The sequence below is a fragment of the Protopterus annectens genome, chromosome 7.part0, assembly GCF_019279795.1.
Source record: "Protopterus annectens isolate FY-2018-M chromosome 7.part0, PAN1.0, whole genome shotgun sequence".
In the NCBI taxonomy this organism is placed as follows: Eukaryota; Metazoa; Chordata; order Ceratodontiformes; family Protopteridae; genus Protopterus; species Protopterus annectens.
In genome coordinates, this window is record NC_056739.1 from 843,305,634 (window position 1) to 843,324,297 (window position 18,664).

Consider the following 18,664-nt stretch of genomic DNA (forward strand, 5'->3'; position numbering starts at 1 on the left):
ACCCGTGACACAACAGTGATACCCAGGGTAAACCTATCATCTCCCATCCACTCATTAAGATTCCTCTTGAGGAGAGTCGATGAGTGACTCTCTGGCTAACCTGTACTGGGAGTTTACTCAAGAGTGGGGGTGGCTTCTGTGTTATGGATCATTCAGTACAGCTTGTCTTATGTATGTCAGTGCTGGGGTTCAGGTCTCTCATGTGCATAGCTCACTGCCATTCAGATTGTACAAGGTGCAGCATGTTCATTGATTCCAGCTTGGACATGGCTTTATACATCAGGCACAGCTTGCCTCTGGGTGGGCAGTATGGCAGTGTGTGGAGCTGCAGTTTGTTTAATCAGGCAACACATGACATCTGTTCAAGCTCTTTGATACTCCTGGTGAGGTACTCTTGGGGACCTTACAGTTGATGGAGTTGTCTGCTGAGGTACATCCCACAGGGGCTATTGTAGTCAATTGTAACACTGATGAAGGATGACTGCAGAGCCACAATGACCTCCCCTTATCTAGATCTGACAACCTTCATGATTAGGTGGGTATATGGTATGTTTCTGTAACCACTACAGCCACATGCTTGTCCAATGCAGGATATCTATCAACTTGTGTCCCCAGGTCTCTCAGATGTTAAAGTACTTAATGGGTTATCACCTATGTGGTAATTGGTGGGCACTTACTGTATATCCACAGGAGTTGACTATACACTTTTCTGCAATTAGCTTGCTAACATGGCTATGGCACCAGTTGTCTGTTTCTATGTGGCCCTTTTGTGGGATGCTTGTGTCAGCTGGAGGGTCAGATATGGTGGCCAGTTTGTAGTCCTCTGCAAACTTGTTCAGACACAGTCCTTCCATGTTGGCCTGTACCTATGGGACATATATACCAAACGAGGGAGGTCCCAGGACCAAGCCTTGTGGGATGCCAGTTATATCTAGTTTGTAGTCTGACATGGCTGCAGCATGTCTGACCATGTCAGTTCTGTCCTTGGTCTGGTTTGCAAACCCTCTACTGACATAGAGGTTTATATTTAAGCTGGTGAGCTTATATATAATGAACACGTGGGGTATTGTATGGAAGCCTTTGCAAGGTCCAGCTACGCTGTGTGGACTACATTGCCATCATCAATGACCTTAATGACTGTTTCAAATGAGTCAAACATGTTTAAGGGGCAGGATCTGCACTTAAGAAAGCCACACTGGGTAGGGTCTGGTGTCAGTAGGTGCCCAATATCTTTATGTCTGCGGTACATGCTGATCCTTTCCATAGCTTTGCAGACCAAGCTTGTCAGGATTCTGGGGTGGTAGTTTGCAGTATCCATTCAGGCAACACCTTTGTTGAGAAGGACCACTGTTGTTGTACACTGCTCTTTGGATACATATCCTGCGGTAAGGCTGACATTGAGCAGTAGTGTTATTTGGCATTCCATTCTTCTTGGAGTCCATGTTGGACTCAGCCCAGGACACCATCTCATACCATTGATGCTGTGTGTTTTGCTTTGTAGATGCTGGCTGTTACCTCAGCATCTGCAATGTCAGGGGGCCAGCACTCTGCTGGGATAGATATTTTGCATTTGGGGGGGTGGGGTTTGCACTGCACCTGTCAGGTTGGATGTTGGCAATATGTGTGTGTGTTTTGTATGTTGTTTGTAATATTTGAGTGATTCAGAGCATATCTGTGTATTCCCAACAAGGTTCCTACCATCAGTTAAGAAAGCCTTGTGATTATCCTTAGTGTCCTGTACAATTTGTATCTTCATAGGTTCATACTAGGCTATCCGCCCTAGGACATTTATAAGCCTAGCCAGAGTGTGTGTGGCTTTCGCCACCCCTTGCTATGTGAATATTATGGCCATTTATGATTTACTTTACTTTGCCTCTGTCTGGACATGACACAGTGAAGACCCCTGTACATCTATGATCATCCATCCACTTGGCAAGATTCCTGTTGAAGAGTGTCAGTGAGGGGCTCTGCCTAACATGGAGTGGGATTCTGTTCCAGGGTGTAGGGAGCCTCTGGGTTATGTATCTGTCCCTCCAGCACATCCTATTTCATTATGTGTTGAGGTTGACATCTCTCACTCTCACAGCTCTGATGGCTTTGGGTTTTCTGGGGTGGAGCATGTCCATTACTCCTGTGTTGGACATGGCCTTGTACAACAGGCATATAACGCCTCTGTGTAGGCAGTATGTGACTGCATTCAGCTGGGGTGTCTACAGCCAGGCAGCATATGACATATATTTGAGACCCTTTATCCTCTTGGTGAGGTACCTTTGAGGTCTTTCTAACTGCTGCAGGTGTCGGGTAAGGTACATCCCAAATGAGGCATTGTACTAGATTATGGGTCTGATAAGAGAACAGTATAGGGGCACAATGACCTCTGTTGACATAGATGTGAATCCTTTCATGATACGGTGTCCAATATAGACAGTCTTCCTAGCCACGTTGGCAATGTGAGTGTCACATAACAGGTTACTGTCCACTTGTGTCCCTAGGTCCCTGATTACTCCTTCCATACACAATGGATTACCACCTATGTGGTAATTTGTGAGTACCTTGTTTGGTATTTGGTGAGACATTCATACTGTCCAGTGTCTTCAGGATGGCTGAGTGAGGTTCCTGTGTGTGAGAGTGTGGTCTGTAGCATGCTACAGACTGTACAGCAGTTTTGCCTACGGTTAGTTGCACATGGGTGGTCTCCGATGCTTCGTGCATTGTCAGTTACCTGGACGTCTGGGTGTCTGTGCTGAATATGGATACCCCCCCCTCCTTTTATGTTTTGGTCCAGGTTTTGGGGCCATAATGCATGATATGAGGTATAACCTGGTAGTGCTGGTGTGCTGTCAGGAGCCTTGCTGCAGGTTTCTGTCACTGCACGGAAATCAATGTTCTCCATACTGGGGAGGGCCTCGGGAGCATACATATTGAGGTTTACACGTCTGGCATTGGTCAGCATTACCCTTATGTTTCTTTCCACTTATGTTTTCTAGGGTGGTGGGTTAGTCTTTTCAGCCTTGCCTACAAAAGGCTCTATGGAGGTGGCAAAAGCCTTATCCAATATCCAGACGCCCAGGGGTAACAGGTGCAAGCCATCCCTGGAACAGCAGCGTGGCTTGTCAAGCATGACATCCCAAGCAGACAGACATTGGATCCCCTTGGAATTACACCAGTAAATGTGCCACTTGTTAAAGCTGATCATTCTGTGTTTGTACTGTGGCATCATTCTTGGTGAGGGTAGGATGCTGCAAACGGTCAGTGTCATACTGGCCTGGACTACATAATCGGAGAGCTCATCTATGTCTCTTTTCATGTAGTCCGGGGAGGTACATCTCAGGTCATTCACGCCAGCATGGACAATGACTGCATCATATTTCTACTTGCTTTGGGGTGACCTGCGTACTTGTGTTATGTGGCATATTGAAGCAGCCTACAGGCAGCTTACTGTACCCTTTCCCTTGTTCAGTCTGGTGAGCTGGACAGCAGTGTGTCTGACTATGGAGTCACCTATTACAAATGTATCAGGCATGTTGTTTCTCCTTCTGGCCTGTGACTGTTTGGCACACCAGCTTTGTGTACTATGTGTTGCATGTGCTATGTTTGGAGGTAGTGGTTGCTTGGGTGTCTGCTTTGGAGGCCTCTGTTGATGTGGTGTGTTTGTAATTAGGGCCTCCAGGAATGTTTTTCTGTGTTTATGTCTTTGGTTTGCAGTTGTGATAGGTCTATGTGGGACTGGGTTTGTGGTGTGTGGTTACCTTCTCCTCCTGACTAGTTTTGACAGTACTGAGTTGAGGGAGCTCAGCCTCCGGTTTGGATAAATGGTTGCATCTCTCACATATATTTGTATTTCTTGGGGGGAATTGAGGGTTGTCTGTGTACTTGGGGCAGGTGTAACATTGCCTCAAGATTCACAGATTCAACTTGTTGTAGCTGGCCTTAGTGGATTGTATGTGTGGACATATTTTATTGCTATACTACTGATCAGTGATTACTTCCCTTTTTATGTTTGCTCTATCATGTAGTAGCTTCCTCATTCTCTTGCATGGATTGGTAATGGCTGGAGTCCACCATGCCAGATGCCTGCGTGTATGGCATTGTGTCTTGGTTTTATTTGGGATTGCATAATCCAAGCATTCCTGGCAGTGTTCATGGAATGCCTGTATAACAGATTCTGAGGTGTGGCCCATATTTTGCACCTTCACATGGCCTTTAATGGATTCCACATCAGTTTGGAGAAGTGCAACTTTAGCTTTACACATGTTTTTCACTGTGGTTTTCTGGCCAGGGACTGTGGTCAGGATGTGTATATCCGGTGTGATTACTCTATGGTCTGGTCTTACCAGTGAGGGATACACTTCTCATCTTGCCATCCAGTACCCATGTTGCTGATTATCACATCCAGTATGCTTACCCCTCTTGTGGGAGTGGTACATTGTTCCTGGGCATTTTGGTTTATGGATTCTATGAACTTTTGTCCTACAGTGTTGGAGCTAGTATAATGCTCCCAGTCTATGTCTGGGTATTTTCAGTCACCCAATATAATGTGGTTTGGAGGACTTGATATATTCATGTATTCCAACATAGGCCAGGTGCAGTTCCTGGTGTTGTGATGGTAGTCTGTAGCAGGCTATAAACTGGGAGGCAGTTTTTGCCACTGTTACTTGACCATGGCTAGTCCATGCTGCTTCTTATTGTGGTACCAACATGGGGGTGTGGTTATCCTTGACAATTATTGCTAGTCACCCTCCTTTTGTAGCTTGTTCCATGTTCTGAGGCTGTACAGCACAGTATGAGGTGTAACCTGGTAGTGTTAGGATGCTGTTGTGAGCCTTGACCCAGTTTTCTGTTACAGGACAGATATCAACATTCTCCATACTGGGGGAGTTTAGACTGCATGCATCTTGCTGTTTAGACTTCTGACATTGGGTAGCATTACATCTAGGTTCTTATCCCTTGTGATACCTATGGAGGTGGGTTTGTGTTTTGATCCTTACCTATTCAGGGCACGCTGTGGGTAACAACAGCCTTTGCCAGTATCCATAAGGCCTGGAGTGATAGGTGCACGCCACCCCTAGCAAGTGGAGCATCATGTCATGCTCAGCATGTCATCCCAGGCTGGCACACATTGGATCCCCTTTGACTAACTGCAATACTTCAGCCAATTATTGCAATTGATCATCTCATCGTCATATTGTGGCATCATGCTTGGTGAGGGTAGGCTGTTAGTCAGTGTCATCAAGTGTGCATATACTACATGGTGTTACATTGCTTAACACATGGCATTCATGCCTCAGGTGGTGCTGCAGGGCTGCCTCTGTCGGATGCACATACTACACTCCCTGTACATGTTTGAGAGCAGGTTATGTCATTTTAGGCATCCCTGTTATTATATGAGTGAGTCAGAGAGGGGTATCATTCCCAGGGTTCCTACTGAGCCAGTGTATGTGCTATGCGTTGCCTCTTTGCCAAGGCCAGGGCATACTGGGCATGCCTCCTTCTGCCTACAGGGGCAGGCTCAGGTTGTTCCTCCTCCGAGTCACGCTCTGCCTGTGATGGCCTTGGCAATGGTAGGGGGCTGTTTGGCCCGGCCCTATACTGGTCCTGCTGCAGCTGTTTTCGCAAGATCATATTATGTAGCATAGCACATACCATGACAATTTGGGTACATGTAGTTGGTGAGTACTGCAAGGCTCCACCAGATGTGTCCAGACACCGGAACTGTGACTTGAGCAGCCCAAACACACGCTCTATTACATTATGTGTTTGTGCGTGTGCCTCATTATGGCGTTCCTGTTCAGGTGTGTGTGCGTTTCTGATGGGTGTCATCAGCCATGGCTCCAGTGCATAACCTGCATCCCCCACTAGGTGTCCATGTGGGATGTCCCCATTGGCAAATGTCTGGTACAGCTGCGTCAAATGCCAGATATGGGAATAGGTTCATAGGTTCATAGGTTCATACTAGGCTATCTGCCCGAGGGCATTTACAAGCCTAGCCCATAGTTTTGTGGCTTATGCCACCCCTTTAGTTTGGAGAAACTATGCCCATTATTTTGCTGTGCCTCTGTCGAGCAGTGACACTGAGGTAATCCCTGGGGTGTATCTGCGATCTCCCATCCATTGGTCAAGATTCCTCCTGAACAAGGCCAGCGAGGTGCTCTACCTCACATATACCGGGATTTTGTTCCACAGCATAGGGAGTCTTTGGGTGATGAATCTATCCCTCCAGCACATCCTATTAATAACTGTGTCGAGGTTTAAGTCTCCCGCCCTTGTGGCTCTGAGGGATCTAGATTTTTTGAGGTGAAGCATGTTCATCAAATCTGGGTTTGACATGGCCTTGTATGTCAGGCACAGGTCACCTCTGAGCAAGCGGTAGGCAACTGAATAGAGCTGGAGTTCTTTCAGTCGGGCAGCATAAGACAGATTTTTGAGACCCTTTATCCTTTTGGTGAGGAACTTTTGTGGCCTCTCCAGCTGCTGCAAGTGTCGAGTCAGATACATTCCGAATGTGGCATTGTACTCAATCATTTGTCTGATGAGTGATGAGTATAGGGAGACTATGACCTCCCGTGATCTAGATGTGAATCCCTTCATGATAAGGTGGGCAATGTAGAAGGTCTTCCTAACTACTTTAGCAATATGAGTGTCGAATGAAAGGCTACTGTCAACCTGGGTCCCCAGGTCTCTGATAACTTCTTCTGTGCTCAGTGGATTGCCACCTATATGGTAGCTAGGGGTAACCTTGTTTTTCCCGTAGGGTATGACTATGCATTTCTTGGCATTTAACTTTAGGCCATGGCTCTGGCACCAGTTATCCGTTTCTGTGAGACCCTTCTGAAGGATATCTGTGTCAGATGTGTTTTTGAAGTTTGCAGTCATCTGCAAACTTTGTCAGCCATAACCCTCCTGTGTTTGCTTGTACTTCAGAAAAGTAGATGCCAAACAAGAGTGGGCCCAGGACTGAGCCCTGTGGGACACCACTTGTGACAGGCTTTGAGTCTGACATGGCGCCAGCAACTCTGACCCTGTGGGTTCTGTCACTCAGCCAGTTTGCAACCCATCTTGTGATGTATGGGTTTACATTTAAGCTGATGAGTTTTCAATGATACCCGAGTGGGGTATTGTATCGAAGGCCTTTGCCAGGTCGAGGTAGGCTGTATGGACTGCCTTTCCCTCATCAATGGCCTTGGTGACTGTCTCAAAAAAGTCAACCAAGTTTAAAAGGCATGATCTGCCTTTGACAAAGCCAAACTGGGTTGGATCCAAAGTCTGCAAATTCCCTATGTCTTTATTTATGAGATCCATTATGATCCTCTCCATGGCTTTGCAGATAAGGCTTGTCAAGCTAATGGGACGGTAATTTCCAGGGTCGGTGGAGGCACCGCCTTTGTGAAGTGGGACCACAGTCGCTGTGTGCCACTCCTGGTGCGTATCCGGAGGTGAGACTAAGATTAAACAGCTGTCCTAACTGTGGGTTTAATTCCTCGTTGAGTTCGTGGAGCACACATCCGGGGACACCATCAGGTCCCATGGATGCTGTGTTTTTTGCCTTGGAGAGAGCAGTTCTTACCTGGGCATTAGAGATGTTTGGGGGGCTACAATCATTTGGTATAGATATCTCTCCTTTTGGGGGGGAGGGGGGGGAGAAGTTTGCACTGAACCTGTCAGCCAGTATGTTGGCAATGTCTGTAGGATCAGTAATCTTCACATCATTTTGAACTAATTCTGAGCATATCTGGGAGTTTCCTCCCAGGTTTCTAACATAGCTAAAGAATGCCTTATGATTGTCTTTTGAGTCCTTAGCTATTTTTCTCTCAAAATTAGCTTTGGGTGATTTGATGAGAGCTCTTAGCTTTTTACTTATAGTGATCAGCGGTGTCTTACCTTTTAAGGATTTTGATCTATCTTGTAGTAGCTTCCTCCTTTTGTTGTAGAGTTTGTTTATGGCTGGGGTCCACCAGACTGGACGCTTGCCTTTGGTACAAAGAGTCTTTGTTTTGCTTGGGATTGCCTGATCCATACAGCCCTGCAGGTGCTGGTAGAAGGCATTTGTAAGTGATTCAGCGGCTTGAGTAATGTTTACCGCCGGCTCGGGGGCCTTAAAGGAGACCACACTAGTCTTTAGAAGTGTGAAGTCGGCTTTGAAGTTCTTTACTGTGGTCTTTTTTATTTCAGGTGGGGGCAGGATGAGGACCTCCAGCGAGATTAGTTTGTGATCTGATCTCACCAGTGAGGGGTATACTTCTGGTGTTGAACATTGTGCTCCCATGTTCGTGATGATGAGATCAAGTATGTTTTCTCCTCTTGTGGGGATGGTGACTAGTTGTTCCATGGCATTTGAGTTTATGAATTCCAGGAACTTTTGGGCTAGAGTGTTTGGGCTTGAGTAGTGTTCCCAGTCTATATTAGGGTAGTTGAAGTCACCTAGTATGATGGTGTTTGGAGATACAGTTATCCCCTCCAGTGTTTTCAGGAAAGCCATGTGAAGTTCCTGAGTTTGCGAGGGTGGCCTGTAACATGCTACAAATTGCAGAGCAGTCTTGCCTATGGTTAATTGCACCTGGATGGTCTCCGATGCATCGTGCGTTGCCACCAATCTTGAGGTGTGGGTGTTCTTGATGAATATGATATCCCTCCCTCCTTTCTTGGTATTGTCCGGATTTTGGGGCCGGAACGCATGATATAAGGTAAAACCTGATAGTGCTGGGGTGCTCTCAGGAGCCTTGAACCAGGTTTCTGTCACAGCACAGACATCGATGTTCTCCATACTGAGAAGGGCCTCGAGTGCGTGCATCTTGAGGTTGAGACTTCTGGCATTGAGCAGCATTACCCTTAGTTTTTTTTCCTTATTGTGTTCTAGGGTGGTAGGTTTAGAATTTGAGCCTTGCCTAAATAAGGCACTATCGGGTGGCAAGAGCCTTTGCCAAATCGAATCCCAGGGTGACAGGTGCAAGCCGTCCCTTAAGCAGCGTGGCTTGTCCAGCATGTCATCCCAGGCAGACAGACATTGGATCCCCTTTGAATGACACCAGAGTTTAAGCCAATTGTTAAAGCTGATCATCTTATCTCTGTATTGTGGCATCATTCTTGGTGAAGGTAGGATACTGCTCAAGGTCAGGGTCATACCTGCTTGGGCTACATAATCAGAGAGCTCCTCAATGTCTCTTTTCATGTAGTCCAAGGAGGTACGTCTCAGGTCGTTTACACCAGCGTGGACAATGACTGAGTCATACTTGTACCTGCTGTTGAGAGACCTGAGTGCTTGCGTTATGTGGCGGATTCTAGCACCCGACAGGCAGCTTACTGTGACCTTCTCCTTACTCAGTCTGGTGAGTGGGACGTCAGTGTGTCTGACTATGGAGTCACCAATGACTAGTGTGTCTGGCATTGTGTTTGGCCTTATGGGCTGTGACTGCTTGACACTCTGACTGTGTGGTCTATGTGTTGCAGGTGTTGTGTTCTGAGGTGGTAGTTGTTTGGGTGTCTGCTTTGGTGGCCTCTGCTGTTTTGGTAGATTTTTGATCAGAGCCTCCGAGTATGTCTTTGTGTGTTTATGTGTATGATTTGAGGTTGTGATGGTACTATGTGAGACTGGGTCTATAGTGTGTGTGGTTACGTTCTCCTCCTGTATGGCCTTGCCAGAACTATGTTGAGAGAGCTCAGCCTCCAGTTTGACCGTATAGTTGCATCTCTCACATGTATTTGTGTTTTGTGGGAGGAGGAGAGGGTTGTCTGTGTACATGAGGCAATTGTAACATTGCCTCAATATTACCAGGTTCACCAGCTGAGCAGGAGAGGACATTAGCAACTGATCCCTCGACATGCTAGAAGGAATAGACAAAAAAACTTAAAAAAGGTTCCGGGGGATGTGGGTGATCGAGAAATGGGGTTTGCCTTTTTGGGGTACTATCAATAACAAGAGTGCTGTATCAAGGTGATAAGTACTGTAGGAGCAAGTGCTGGGCTTTACAGATAGAGAATAGTCTACTTTGGAGTCAAGTAGAGATAAGCTTTTTAGTTATAGGATACGCTGATTAGATCAGTAGTATAGTTCGAGGAAGGTAGTTTTAAGGGAAAATTTGAAGAGTGGACTTTAGGTAGCCCGAATAGTTTAAACCTGATTAACCGCCACTGCCCTAGTGTGCAACGGTGGCAGCTCCGCGCTAAAATGCGCTAAAGCGCGCTTTATAGCAGGGGGCTGGAAAAGACAGGAAATGACCCAAAATGGCCAATAAACTACAAGTTACTGCCTTAAACCACTCCTCTAAGGACAAACAGGCAGCTCAGTACTCCCCACTCTCACTGGTGAGTAAAGAAACTTCCCCCTGACCAAACAAGGAAAATGGAGAAACACAGGAACCAAGACAAAGCCCAGGGATCAGCAAAATCTGGTCTCTGGAACACTAGCTAGGAAAGTATGGAAAACAAAGATATTTTTTTTTTGTTTTTTCAAGATTTTTTTTACAGAAAGGCAGAAAACACAATAAATGCTATAATTTTCGACTAATTGCTATCAACAGCTAGTACACTTGAGTGTATTAGCCTGTAATTTAACTTTTAAGCAAAACTTAAATTAGCAAGTGCAGTAAACAGTTTGAGCTTATAAAGACAGTAAAAACAGTGCAAACTTCGATAAAACAAGCAAAAACAGTGGTCGAAAGTTTCAAAAGGTCGAAAAAGCCAAGAAAAATGCTTAAAATCTGGAAATGTAGTCTTTTCCGGTCTCTGCTGCTACAGGAACACTGCTGGCAACCACGAGGAGCTGTGCTGAGTTCTCAATAGCTGAAAAAGCCCGCCAAAGCGCGCTTTATAGCAGGGGGCTGGAAAAGACAGGAAATGACCCAAAATGGCCAATAAACTACAAGTTACTGCCTTAAATCACTCCTCTAAGGACAAACAGGCAGCTCAGTACTCCCCACTCTCACTGGTGAGTAAAGAAACTTCCCCCTGACCAAACAAGGAAAATGGAGAAACACAGGAACCAAGACAAAGCCCAGGGATCAGCAAAATCTGGTCTCTGGAACACTAGCTAGGAAAGTATGGAAAACAAAGATATTTTTTGTTTTTTTCAAGATTTTTTTTTTTACAGAAAGGCAGAAAACACAATAAATGCTATAATTTTCGACTAATTGCTATCAACAGCTAGTACACTTGAGTGTATTAGCCTGTAATTTAACTTTTAAGCAAAACTTAAATTAGCAAGTGCAGTAAACAGTTTGAGCTTATAAAGACAGTAAAAACAGTGCAAACTTCGATAAAACAAGCAAAAACAGTGGTCGAAAGTTTCAAAAGGTCGAAAAAGCCAAGAAAAATACTTAAAATCTGGAAAGGTAGTCTTTTCTGGTCTCTGCTGCTACAGGAACACTGCTGGCAACCACGAGGAGCTGTGCTGAGTTCTCAATAGCTGAAAAAGCCAAAGCGCGCTTTATAGCAGGGGCTGGAAAAGACAGGAAATGACCCAAAATGGCCAATAAACTACAAGTTACTGCCTTAAACCACTTCTCTAAGGACAAACAGGCAGCTCAGCACTCCCCACTCTCACTGGTGAGTAAAGAAACTTCCCCCTGACCAAACAAGGAAAATGGAGAAACACAGGAACCAAGACAAAGCCCAGGGATCAGCAAAATCTGGTCTCTGGAACACTAGCTAGGAAAGTATGGAAAACAAAGATATTTTTTGTTTTTTTCAAGATTTTTACAGAAAGGCAGAAAACACAATAAATGCTATAATTTTCGACTAATTGCTATCAACAGCTAGTACACTTGAGTGTATTAGCCTGTAATTTAACTTTTAAGCAAAACTTAAATTAGCAAGTGCAGTAAACAGTTTGAGCTTATAAAGACAGTAAAAACAGTGCAAACTTCGATAAAACAAGCAAAAACAGTGGTTGAAAGTTTCAAAAGGTCGAAAAAGCCAAGAAAAATACTTAAAATCTGGAAAGGTAGTCTTTTCTGGTCTCTGCTGCTACAGGAACACTGCTGGCAACCACGAGGAGCTGTGCTGAGTTCTCAATAGCTGAAAAAGCCCACCAAAGCGCGCTTTATAGCAGGGGGCTGGAAAAGACAGGAAATGACCCAAAATGGCCAATAAACTACAAGTTACTGCCTTAAACCACTTCTCTAAGGACAAACAGGCAGCTCAGTACTCCCCACTCTCACTGGTGAGTAAAGAAACTTCCCCCTGACCAAACAAGGAAAATGGAGAAACACAGGAACCAAGACAAAGCCCAGGGATCAGCAAAATCTGGTCTCTGGAACACTAGCTAGGAAAGTATGGAAAACAAAGATATTTTTTGTTTTTTTCAAGATTTTTTTACAGAAAGGCAGAAAACACAATAAATGCTATAATTTTCGACTAATTGCTATCAACAGCTAGTACACTTGAGTGTATTAGCCTGTAATTTAACTTTTAAGCAAAACTTAAATTAGCAAGTGCAGTAAACAGTTTGAGCTTATAAAGACAGTAAAAACAGTGCAAACTTCGATAAAACAAGCAAAAACAGTGGTCGAAAGTTTCAAAAGGTCAAAAAAGCCAAGAAAAATACTTAAAATCTGGAAAGGTAGTCTTTTCTGGTCTCTGCTGCTACAGGAACACTGCTGGCAACCACGAGGAGCTGTGCTGAGTTCTCAATAGCTGAAAAAGCCTGCCAAAGCGCGCTTTATAGCAGGGGGCTGGAAAAGACAGGAAATGACCCAAAATGGCCAATAAACTACAAGTTACTGCCTTAAACCACTCCTCTAAGGACAAACAGGCAGCTCAGTACTCCCCACTCTCACTGGTGAGTAAAGAAACTTCCCCCTGACCAAACAAGGAAAATGGAGAAACACAGGAACCAAGACAAAGCCCAGGGATCAGCAAAATCTGGTCTCTGGAACACTAGCTAGGAAAGTATGGAAAACAAAGATATTTTTGTTTTTTCAAGATTTTTAGAGAAAGGCAGAAAACACAATAAATGCTATAATTTTCGACTAATTGCTATCAACAGCTAGTACACTTGAGTGTATTAGCCTGTAATTTAACTTTTAAGCAAAACTTAAATTAGCAAGTGCAGTAAACAGTTTGAGCTTATAAAGACAGTAAAAACAGTGCAAACTTCGATAAAACAAGCAAAAACAGTGGTCGAAAGTTTCAAAAGGTCGAAAAAGCCAAGAAAAATACTTAAAATCTGGAAAGGTAGTCTTTTCTGGTCTCTGCTGCTACAGGAACACTGCTGGCAACCACGAGGAGCTGTGCTGTGTTCTCAATAGCTGGAAAAGCCCGACAAAGCGCGCTTTATAGCAGGGGGCTGGAAAAGACAGGAAATGACCCAAAATGGCCAATAAACTACAAGTTACTGCCTTAAACCACTCCTCTAAGGACAAACAGGCAGCTCAGTACTCCCCACTCTCACTGGTGAGTAAAGAAACTTCCCCTGACCAAACAAGGAAAATGGAGAAACACAGGAACCAAGACAAAGCCCAGGGATCAGCAAAATCTGGTCTCTGGAACACTAGCTAGGAAAGTATGGAAAACAAAGATATTTTTTGTTTTTCAAGATTTTTACAGAAAGGCAGAAAACACAATAAATGCTATAATTTTCGACTAATTGCTATCAACAGCTAGTACACTTGAGTGTATTAGCCTGTAATTTAACTTTTAAGCAAAACTTAAATTAGCAAGTGCAGTAAACAGTTTGAGCTTATAAAGACAGTAAAAACAGTGCAAACTTCGATAAAACAAGCAAAAACAGTGGTCGAAAGTTTCAAAAGGTCGAAAAAGCCAAGAAAAATACTTAAAATCTGGAAAGGTAGTCTTTTCTGGTCTCTGCTGCTACAGGAACACTGCTGGCAACCACGAGGAGCTGTGCTGAGTTCTCAATAGCTGAAAAAGCCCGCCAAAGCGCTTTATAGCAGGGGCTGGAAAAGACAGGAAATGACCCAAAATGGCCAATAAACTACAAGTTACTGCCTTAAACCACTCCTCTAAGGACAAACAGGCAGCTCAGTACTCCCCACTCTCACTGGTGAGTAAAGAAACTTCCCCCTGACCAAACAAGGAAAATGGAGAAACACAGGAACCAAGACAAAGCCCAGGGATCAGCAAAATCTGGTCTCTGGAACACTAGCTAGGAAAGTATGGAAAACAAAGATATTTTTTGTTTTTTTCAAGATTTTTTTACAGAAAGGCAGAAAACACAATAAATGCTATAATTTTCGACTAATTGCTATCAACAGCTAGTACACTTGAGTGTATTAGCCTGTAATTTAACTTTTAAGCAAAACTTAAATTAGCAAGTGCAGTAAACAGTTTGAGCTTATAAAGACAGTAAAAACAGTGCAAACTTCGATAAAACAAGCAAAAACAGTGGTTGAAAGTTTCAAAAGGTCGAAAAAGCCAAGAAAAATACTTAAAATCTGGAAAGGTAGTCTTTTCTGGTCTCTGCTGCTACAGGAACACTGCTGGCAACCACGAGGAGCTGTGCTGAGTTCTCAATAGCTGGAAAAGCCCGCCAAAGCGCTTTATAGCAGGGGGCTGGAAAAGACAGGAAATGACCCAAAATGGCCAATAAACTACAAGTTACTGCCTTAAACCACTCCTCTAAGGACAAACAGGCAGCTCAGTACTCCCCACTCTCACTGGTGAGTAAAGAAACTTCCCCCTGACCAAACAAGGAAAATGGAGAAACACAGGAACCAAGACAAAGCCCAGGGATCAGCAAAATCTGGTCTCTGGAACACTAGCTAGGAAAGTATGGAAAACAAAGATATTTTTTGTTTTTTCAAGATTTTTACAGAAAGGCAGAAAACACAATAAATGCTATAATTTTCGACTAATTGCTATCAACAGCTAGTACACTTGAGTGTATTAGCCTGTAATTTAACTTTTAAGCAAAACTTAAATTAGCAAGTGCAGTAAACAGTTTGAGCTTATAAAGACAGTAAAAACAGTGCAAACTTCGATAAAACAAGCAAAAACAGTGGTCGAAAGTTTCAAAAGGTCGAAAAAGCCAAGAAAAATACTTAAAATCTGGAAAGGTAGTCTTTTCTGGTCTCTGCTGCTACAGGAACACTGCTGGCAACCACGAGGAGCTGTGCTGAGTTCTCAATAGCTGAAAAGCCCGCCAAAGCGCGTTTTATAGCAGGGGGCTGGAAAAGACAGGAAATTACCCAAAATGGCCAATAAACTACAAGTTACTGCCTTAAACCACTCCTCTAAGGACAAACAGGCAGCTCAGTACTCCCCACTCTCACTGGTGAGTAAAGAAACTTCCCCCTGACCAAACAAGGAAAATGGAGAAACACAGGAACCAAGACAAAGCCCAGGGATCAGCAAAATCTGGTCTCTGGAACACTAGCTAGGAAAGTATGGAAAACAAAGATATTGTTTTGGTTTTTTTTTCAAGATTTTTTTACAGAAAGGCAGAAAACACAATAAATGCTATAATTTTTGACTAATTGCTATCAACAGCTAGTACACTTGAGTGTATTAGCCTGTAATTTAACTTTTAAGCAAAACTTAAATTAGCAAGTGCAGTAAACAGTTTGAGCTTATAAAGACAGTAAAAACAGTGCAAACGTCGATAAAACAAGCAAAAACAGTGGTCAAAAGTTTCAAAAGGTCGAAAAAGCCAAGAAAAATACTTAAAATCTGGAAAGGTAGTCTTTTCTGGTCTCTGCTGCTACAGGAACACTGCTGGCAACCACGAGGAGCTGTGCTGAGTTCTCAATAGCTGAAAAAGCCTGCCAAAGCGCGCTTTTATAGCAGGGGGCTGGAAAAGACAGGAAATTACCCAAAATGGCCAATAAACTACAAGTTACTGCCTTAAACCACTCCTCTAAGGACAAACAGGCAGCTCAGTACTCCCCACTCTCACTGGTGAGTAAAGAAACTTCCCCCTGACCAAACAAGGAAAATGGAGAAACACAGGAACCAAGACAAAACCCAGGGATCAGCAAAATCTGGTCTCTGGAACACTAGCTAGGAAAGTATGGAAAACAAAGATATTGTTTTGGTTTTTTTTTCAAGATTTTTTTACAGAAAGGCAGAAAACACAATAAATGCTATAATTTTTGACTAATTGCTATCAACAGCTAGTACACTTGTGTGTATTAGCCTGTAATTTAACTTTTAAGCAAAACTTAAATTAGCAAGTGCAGTAAACAGTTTGAGCTTATAAAGACAGTAAAAACAGTGCAAACGTCGATAAAACAAGCAAAAACAGTGGTCAAAAGTTTCAAAAGGTCGAAAAAGCCAAGAAAAATACTTAAAATCTGGAAAGGTAGTCTTTTCTGGTCTCTGCTGCTACAGGAACACTGCTGGCAACCACGAGGAGCTGTGCTGAGTTCTCAATAGCTGAAAAAGCCCGCCAAAGTGCGCTTTATAGCAGGGGGCTGGAAAAGACAGGAAATTACCCAAAATGGCCAATAAACTACAAGTTACTGCCTTAAACCACTCCTCTAAGGACAAACAGGCAGCTCAGTACTCCCCACTCTCACTGGTGAGTAAAGAAACTTCCCCCTGACCAAACAAGGAAAATGGAGAAACACAGGAACCAAGACAAAGCCCAGGGATCAGCAAAATCTGGTCTCCGGAACACTAGCTAGGAAAGTATGGAAAACAAAGATTTTTTTTTTTTTTCAAGATTTTTTTACAGAAAGGCAGAAAACACAATAAATGCTATAATTTTCGACTAATTGCTATCATGGTAGCTCCCAGGGCAGCCAGCACACACATTCATTATTATGCCCTGGGCATCACACACGACCTGGCAGTTGATGGAGGGGAAGCCCTTGTGATTAATGTAGGCCCTACCCCGCTTACCGGCTGGTGCTTTGATGCATATGTGCGTGCAGTCTATTGCACCCACTACCTCAGGGTATTCTGCTATTTGCTGGAAGAGACGCATATTGCTGGCCAATACCTCACGGGCATTGGGGAAATAGACATGATCACTGACATGTGCTGACATGGCATCCAGGAACTGGTGCAGTACCCTGGAGGCTGATGCCTGTGATATCCCCATCATATCACCAATTGGTCTCTGGAAGGTACCTGTTGTTAGTATTCTTAGGCCAACACATACCTTGGTTTCCACTGGGATGGGTTCCCCTCTGTTGGTTCTGTGTGTGAGGCGTGGCCTGCAGCTCAACAATTTGCTGCATGAGGTCTCTGTCCACTCTATAGCGCTCCACTATCTCCAGCTCATGTAACCCATGGTAGGTGACCCTGGGCCTGTACACTCTTCTCCGTCTCCTCACTGTGGGTTGTCTGGCACCATTTGCATTGTCACCACCCTCAGCAAGTAGCCTATGTCTCCTTATGACAGCTATGGTAGCCCCTAGCATGTCTGCTCTGAGTTCAGCTTTTTCAGTTTTCACTTCTAATAGCTTACTCCTGTCTTGCAGTGTCTCTTGAGAGAAACATCCTGCACTGCTGTTTGCAGAGTTTTAAGTGCTTGGCTGGGCTACTATTCTGCCTGTGTAATTGCCTGCTTCTAATTGTTTTCACCTGCTAGCTCCAGCAGTATTCCCTGCTAGCTTCCTACTAATTCTGTTGCTTCCTGTTTCCTTTCTGTTTCCTCAGGGGGGAGCAATGCACATACCAGCAGAAACACGCTCACAGTGGCTTACACGCGCACACACATGCTTACACGGTTCAGAATCTACTTATTCGGGTTACAACGCGCGCACACCAGCGCAAACAGTCTTACAAGTCTGCCAACAGGCTCCCGCATGCTCAGTCTGCCTTACACGTGCGCACACTGCCCTACTCGCACTTCATGGCGCGCACACGTGCACATGCACGACCAGCAAGAAACTTTGGTGTAAGTAACAGTGTACACCTTCAATTTCTTGACTTTCCCATGCTTATCTTGTGGCACTCCTCTTTCCATGATATGTGTCTGACATCTGTCATGTAACACTGACCTCCAATGAACTGCATTTCTTTCTGCCATTCCCCCCTGTGATGTCACCTATCTCCTACTCTATTCCTCCCTCTTATGTATCTCTTACACTACTCAGAATGTGCTCATTTTCTATGTGACAGTGGAATTCAGTATCCTAACACTCATTTACATCAGATTGCCTACTAATGCTTAGTTACATGTCTTAGACTCAGCTTCCCCCCTTAGCAACCACTAAACGGTGGCCATGTTGCTTTTGGTCTGCTGGTCCCTGCATTGTAAATCCATGTATTGCATAAAACCCACATTTGTGGGTTTATAACCTTCATTTTCATGTTTATATAGCAGCCCGTTTGTGCGGGCTGCGCCATGCTTAAACATCGGCAATCACCGAAAAAAAATTATTTATTTCTCATATTTGCATCGGAGTACCTTGCCAATGGCCACATATTTGGCCATTGGCATGCTGCCTGACACATATGCACCCTTTATTTGGAGCTGACATGGCTCTATTGTGTTTTTTGCAGAAACGTACTCAGTTGTCAACTGAGTACATTTCTGCAGCTAAAACGGCTCTTACACGGGCTGCTTTGGGCTTCCTGGATCGCTAATCTACCTCATTTGCATGCCTTTCGGCTGCAAGTGAGGTGATTAGCATATCCATGCCCACTCCGTGTAAGAGACGTTTTAGCTGGTCTCTTACACGGAATTTCGGGCTGTTCCTGGATTGCGAGGGCTGCATGGAGTCTTACACTACTCTTAGACTCCATGCAAGCCTTCATGAAT

The 18,664-nt window shown here is 44.2% G+C and overlaps 1 protein-coding gene across 1 annotated transcript in view; it reads right to left on the reverse strand.

The window, feature by feature from the left end:
- IL17RE (interleukin 17 receptor E) overlaps nt 1–18,664 on the reverse strand; it is a 560,820-nt gene that overhangs the window by 140,373 nt on the left and 401,783 nt on the right. The window lies entirely within an intron of this gene.